The following is a 6457-nucleotide window of genomic DNA, read 5'->3' as shown; positions in this document are numbered from 1 at the left end:
TTCTATGATATAATGAAACCTATTGAATTCTATTTACAATAGATTTTTGAATTATTAAAGTGAATTATTAAAGTATGAATTATTAAAGTGAATTATTAAAGTATGAATTATTAAAGTGAATTATTAAAGTTAAAGTAAAGTAAAAGTAAAGTAAAGATAAATTTAAAGTATAGTAAAAGTATAAAACTGTGTACGTATAATATGCGTATAAATATATATAATATTAATTTAAATCGTTATATATATTTAATAAAATAAAATATAAATATCGTTATCTTTATCATACTGGTTAAGTAATGAGTTGTCAAAAGTGGTTCTAGATATTTATAAAAGTTATATACATTTTAATAATAAAGTTCTTTTTAAACTGAAAACGTTTTTGTACGTTTGAAACTAAATCAAATAAATATGATAATTTTGTTTTCCAAAACTAAATATATTTAAGAATCATTTTGTTAAAAGGTTAAAATAATGGAAATCGTTATATCATAAAACGTTTTAGAAAAGAAGAATTTATATATTCATAATAGGTTTCAAGTTTTTAAATTACAGTTTGTTGGTGAAGTGTGAGGTAAAGTCCAATAGTTAATATAAACGTATGAAATCATCTTAATATATAATGTCAAATGGGTTTATCTAATCGACGAAAGTTATCCTAGTTATTTATTCTATAAGATCAATCATTATGAAAGCTAAATAATGGGAGCTGATCCGTACACCGCCTTATTTTTGCCATACACCACCAAATCAATTATTTGGACAATTTTACCCTTCACTTGAGAAGTTACAGGGAGTAGGTGGTGAATAAAAAGAAGGGTAAACATGTCTAAATAATTTATTTAGTGGTGTATGTAAAATTAGAGGTGGTGTACGGATCACCTCCCCTAAATAATTAACTTATCAAAAGACACGAGGAAATTATTGTAAAGTATGTATTGGAGATCAAACGGGAATTTACACTAACTTTTGTCTAACACTCGTTAATTGACACTTTGTTCTTTCTTGTGAATCACTTTACCATTTATTCCGAATATTGTTAAAAAGGAAAGGTTTCCTAAATCAAAGTGGACCTCTCAACAGAGACTCGTAATCATACAATGTATCTAATAAATCAATCATTTGATATTATCTTCTAATTCCATCGATAAACATATTGACACAAATACGTTCATGTAAGGTATTATACATTTAATACTTTGTTAATATTCTCAAGTTATAATATATATAATCACATCCATTTATATAATGGTTCGTGAATCGTCAGAATTTGGTCAAGGTTGAATGAATGTATAAACAAAGTTTAATATCTTTGAGATTCAACATTACAGACTTTGCTTATCGTGTCGGAAACATATAAAGATTAAAGTTTAAATTTGGTTGGAAATTTTTGGGTTGTCACATAGGTTCTCTGTCTTTTCTACTCAAAGCGTCGGCTACCACATTCGCCTTCCCCGGGTGGTAACGAATCTCAAAATCTTAATCATTTAACAATTCAATCCACCTACGCTGCCTCATGTTCAGTTGTTTCTGATTAAATATATGTTGAAGACTTTTGTGGTCAGTATATATAATACTTTTGACCCCATATAAGTAGTGCCTCAAAGTCTTTAATGCAAAAACAACAGCGCCCAATTCTAAATCGTGAGTCGTATAATTTTGCTCGTGAATCTTCAATTGTCTGGATGCATAAGCAATTACCTTCGTTCGTTGCATTAATACACAACCAAGGCCTTGCTTTGAGGCGTCACAATATATCACAAAATCATCATTCCCTTCAGGAAATGACAATATAGGTGCCGTAGTTAACTTTTTCTTCAGCAATTGAAACGCTTTCTCCTGCTCATCCTTCCATTCAAATTTCTTCCCTTTATGCGTTAATGCAGTCAAGGGTTTTCCTATTTTGGAAAAATCTTGGATGAACCTTCTGTAGTAACCAGAAAGTCCTAAAAATTGGCGTATATGCTTCGGAGTTTTTGGGGTTTCCCACTTTTCAACGGTTTCAATCTTTGTCGGATCGACCTGAATACCTTCTTTTTTCACTATGTGGCCGAGGAATTGAACTTCTTTCAACCAAAATGCACACTTTGAAAACTTAGCGTACAATTTTTCCTTTCTCAATAATTCTAACACCTTTCTCAAATGCTCACCGTGCTCTTGATCATTCTTTGAGTAAATAAGTATGTCATCGATGAAGACAATGACAAATTTGTTAAGATATAGCCCACACACTCGGTTCATGAGGTCCATGAACATAGCTAGTGCGTTAGTCAATCTAAACGGCATAACCATAAACTCATAATGATCGTAACGCGTCCTAAAAGCAGTCTTTGGAATATCATCATCTTTCACCCGTATTTGATGATACCCAGAACGTAAATCAATCTTCGAATAAACCGACGAGCCTTGTAGTTGATCAAATAAGTCATCGATTCTCGGTAGTGGGTAGCGGTTCTTGATGGTAAGTTTGTTCAACTCTCGGTAGTTGATACACAACCTGAATGTACCATGGCATAACTTGTTCTGGCATAACTTGTTCTGCCATAACTTGTTCCGGCATAACTCTCGGTAGTCGGCATAACTTGTTCCGGCATAATTTGTTCCCTTAGTCATTGATCCGTAGATTTCACACTTTGTCGCACCATGGCCCTTTCTTTTACACTTAGTACACACTGCCGTACAGAGCCCAGTCGGATGGTATCCTTCACACCTCTGGCATGGTTTATGCCTCTTGTTGTTATTGAAATGGTTGTTGCGATTGTTATTATTGTTGGGACGGTGGTTGTAATGATTATTGTTGTTGGGATGGTTGTTGTTGCAGTTGTTGTTGCGAAATTTAGTGCGATTGAAGTTGTGATTGTTGTGTTGATTGTTAAAATTATGACCCTTGTCACTGGTTTCTTCCCACTTTCTCTTGACTTGTTTTGTGTTGGCTTCTTCGGCCGCCTGCTCTTTAATTCTTTCCTCAATCTGATTTATGAGTTTATGAGCCATTCGACTCGCCTTTTGTATGAAGGCGGGCTCGTGTGAGCTCACATCTTCTTGAATCCTTTCTGGTAACTCTTTCACAAACGCGTCGATTTTCTCTTCTTCATCTTCGAATGCTCTTGGACACAATAAACACAACTCTGTGAATCTTCGTTCGTATGTGGTAATGTCGAAACCTTGTGTTCGTAATCCTCTAAGCTCTACCTTGAGCTTATTGACCTCATTTCTGGGACGGTACTGCTCGTTCATCAAGTGCTTGAATACTGACCACGGTAGTGCGTAAGCAGCATCTTGTCCCACCTGCTCGAGATAGGTGTTCCACCATGTTAACGCAGCACCTGTGAAGGTATGCGTAGCGTACTTTACTTTGTCTTCTTCAGTGCACTTACTTATGGCAAACACCGATTCGACCTTCTCGGTCCATCGTTTTAATCCAATTGGACCCTCGGTTCCATCGAATTCCAGAGGTTTGCAAGCAGTGAATTCTTTGAATTCTTTGTAGGAGCATCCTACAAGATTTCTTGTGGCATTATTTGCATTGCTAGATTCAGAGTTATTGTTGTTGTTTTGCATTGCAACCTGTACTGCGGCTGTAGTAACCCGTCCTAATCCATCTGGTGGAAATCTTCAACTGTTGGTCTCATTGCGAGGTTCTGACCTCTATATGCCATGAACGACTCCATGTAATATGAACAAATGCATAGCGGAAGATTTCTTTCATACCTGAGAATAAACATGCTTTAAAGTGTCAACCAAAAGGTTGGTGAGTTCATAAGTTTATCGTAAACAATAAAATTCATCATTTTAATAGACCATAAGATTTAAATACAGTACTCTTATCTCATATACAAAACCATATTTCATAATGCTTAGCAGAGTAAGTTCGTATCCTTTTCTCCCCCGTAGGTTGCCTCGCGATTTATAATATCTTTCATAAACATAATCTCATATCAGGCATTTCGCATGGCATAGAGATAAAAGTCATTCATACGAACTACAAACACCTGGTAATTGAAGAGACCCGTCCTAATCCATCCGAACGAAGTCCACATCGATTATAAACGATTCACAACAGTTGATTACATTACGAGGTACTTGACCTCTATATGATACATTTTACAAACATTGCATTAGTTTTTGAAAAGACAATCTTTCATTTCATCGAAAATTGAAGGCATGCATACCATTTTATAATATGTCTAACTATAATTGACTTAATAATAATTTTGATAAACTCAACGACTTGAATGCAACGTCTTTTGAAATATATCATGAATGACTCCAAGTAATATGTTTAAGATGAGCAAATGCACAGTGGAAGATTTCTTTCGTACCTGAGAATAAACATGCTTTAAAGTGTCAACCAAAAGGTTAGTGAGTTCATTAGTTTAACATAAATAATCATTTCATAATTTTAATAGAATCATTTCATAATTTTAATAGACCACAAGATTTCATATTTCCATTTCTCATAAACAAACGTCCCATGCATAGAGACTAAAATATCATTCATATGGATTGAACACCTGGTAACCGACATTCACAATATACATATAAGAATATCCCCATCATTCCGGGATCCTCCTTCGGATATGATATAACTTTCGAAGTACTAAAGCATCCGGTACTTTGGATGGGGCTTGTTGAGCCCGATAGATATATCTTTAGGATTCGGATCAATTAGGGTGTCTGTTCCCTAATTCTTAGATTACCAGACTTAATAAAAAGGGGCATATTCGGTTTAATAATTCAACCATAGAACGTAATTTCGATTAATTGTGTCTATTTCGTAAAACAGTTATAAAAGTTGCGCATGTATTCTCAGCCCAAAAATATAAAGGGTAAAAAGGCAAATGAAACTCACAGTACTATATTTTGTAGTAAAAATACATATGACGACATTGAACAATGCAGGGTAGGCCTCGGATTCACGAACCTATATCATATATATATTTATTAACACATAATATTGTAATTGAACAATGTTGTATATATATATATATATATATATATATTTATTATAATATTTTATTAAATTGTAACTTATGGTTATAGATATATAATGTGCTGAATTTAATATTTATATATGTGTTTATTACTACTTATAGTATCTTAAAATATTTTTATACAATATATGTAATTTAGTTATTATTACAGTTATTAATATTTCATATGATTATTAATATTTCATATGAAAATATAGTATGTAATATACTTTCTACATACAAGTCTCTTTTGTTTGTAAAATTAATATTTATAATATTATTAAGGTAAAGATGTTAATACCTATAATAAAAATGATAGTTTTACTAATATTGATTCTCTAAATAATAATATAGTTGTAAAAATAATAATTTTTTATAATAATGCTAATAATGATAATGATAATATTAATAATAGTAGTACTTATGTTAATAGTGATAATAATAATAATTATAGAGATATATATTTTGTAAATCATGGTTATATGTTTAATTATAACCATTCTAATAATCATATTAATATTAATAATAATAATAATAATAGTTATACTAGTAGTAAAATGTTAAAGTTATATTTTAAATGATATTAGTAAACACATTAGTAATAATAATATTCGTATTTGTATCTATAAATGGGTTTCTATCATACATCATACATTTGTAGTAATACCTATCTTAATAATTATAAAACTAATTATAGTAATAATAATAAATATAATAATGATAATAATAATAATAAAAATTATAAGTATGATAATAATAATAATAATAATCAATATTAATAAGGAAAACTACCTCACAATGAAAGAGTCCCATTATAGTAATAATAATAAATATAATAATAATAATAATAATAATAATAATAATAATAATAATAATAATAATAATAATAATAATAATAAAACTTATAAGTATGATAATAATAATAATAATCAATATTAATAAGGAAAACTACCTCACAATGAAAGAGTCCCAAAAAGAATAAAGATGCCTACGCACGGGCTCGAACCCAAGACCTCTCGTACACCCGCTTAACACCCTAACCATCCCTCCATTAATTCTTTTTGATTTTAAATCTCAGAAAATATTATAACCCGTTACACTCCGTTTCCATTTTCTTATTCTTAATTTCTTTGGCTCAGCTTCATTTTCGGCCCAACATCGTTTACTCACGGCCCAGCAGGAAGGAGGTATCGGCCCAGCAGCAAGCCAAGCCCAACAGCAGCTTTTGTTAATATATAAAAAAATATAGTTGCTTGGGTTTGAACCCATGACCTCTAGAATATCACCAACACACCAAACCAACTGAGCTATTGCCCGTTTTCTATTTTGTATTATAAACTAAAATCAATTAAGCTGTAAAAACCGTGTTTCTCCTTCTTCTTTAGATAGACTAGACTAACAGAACCCAGAATCAACTTATCACCACTTACCAATTAAATTTAGGTATTTAAATAGGTTTATAAATAACCCTGATAAAATTAGTTAAA

Source organism: Rutidosis leptorrhynchoides, chromosome 4 (genome assembly GCF_046630445.1).
Source record: "Rutidosis leptorrhynchoides isolate AG116_Rl617_1_P2 chromosome 4, CSIRO_AGI_Rlap_v1, whole genome shotgun sequence".
Taxonomy (NCBI): domain Eukaryota; kingdom Viridiplantae; phylum Streptophyta; class Magnoliopsida; order Asterales; family Asteraceae; genus Rutidosis; species Rutidosis leptorrhynchoides.
Note: the sequence above shows the minus strand (reverse complement) of the source record.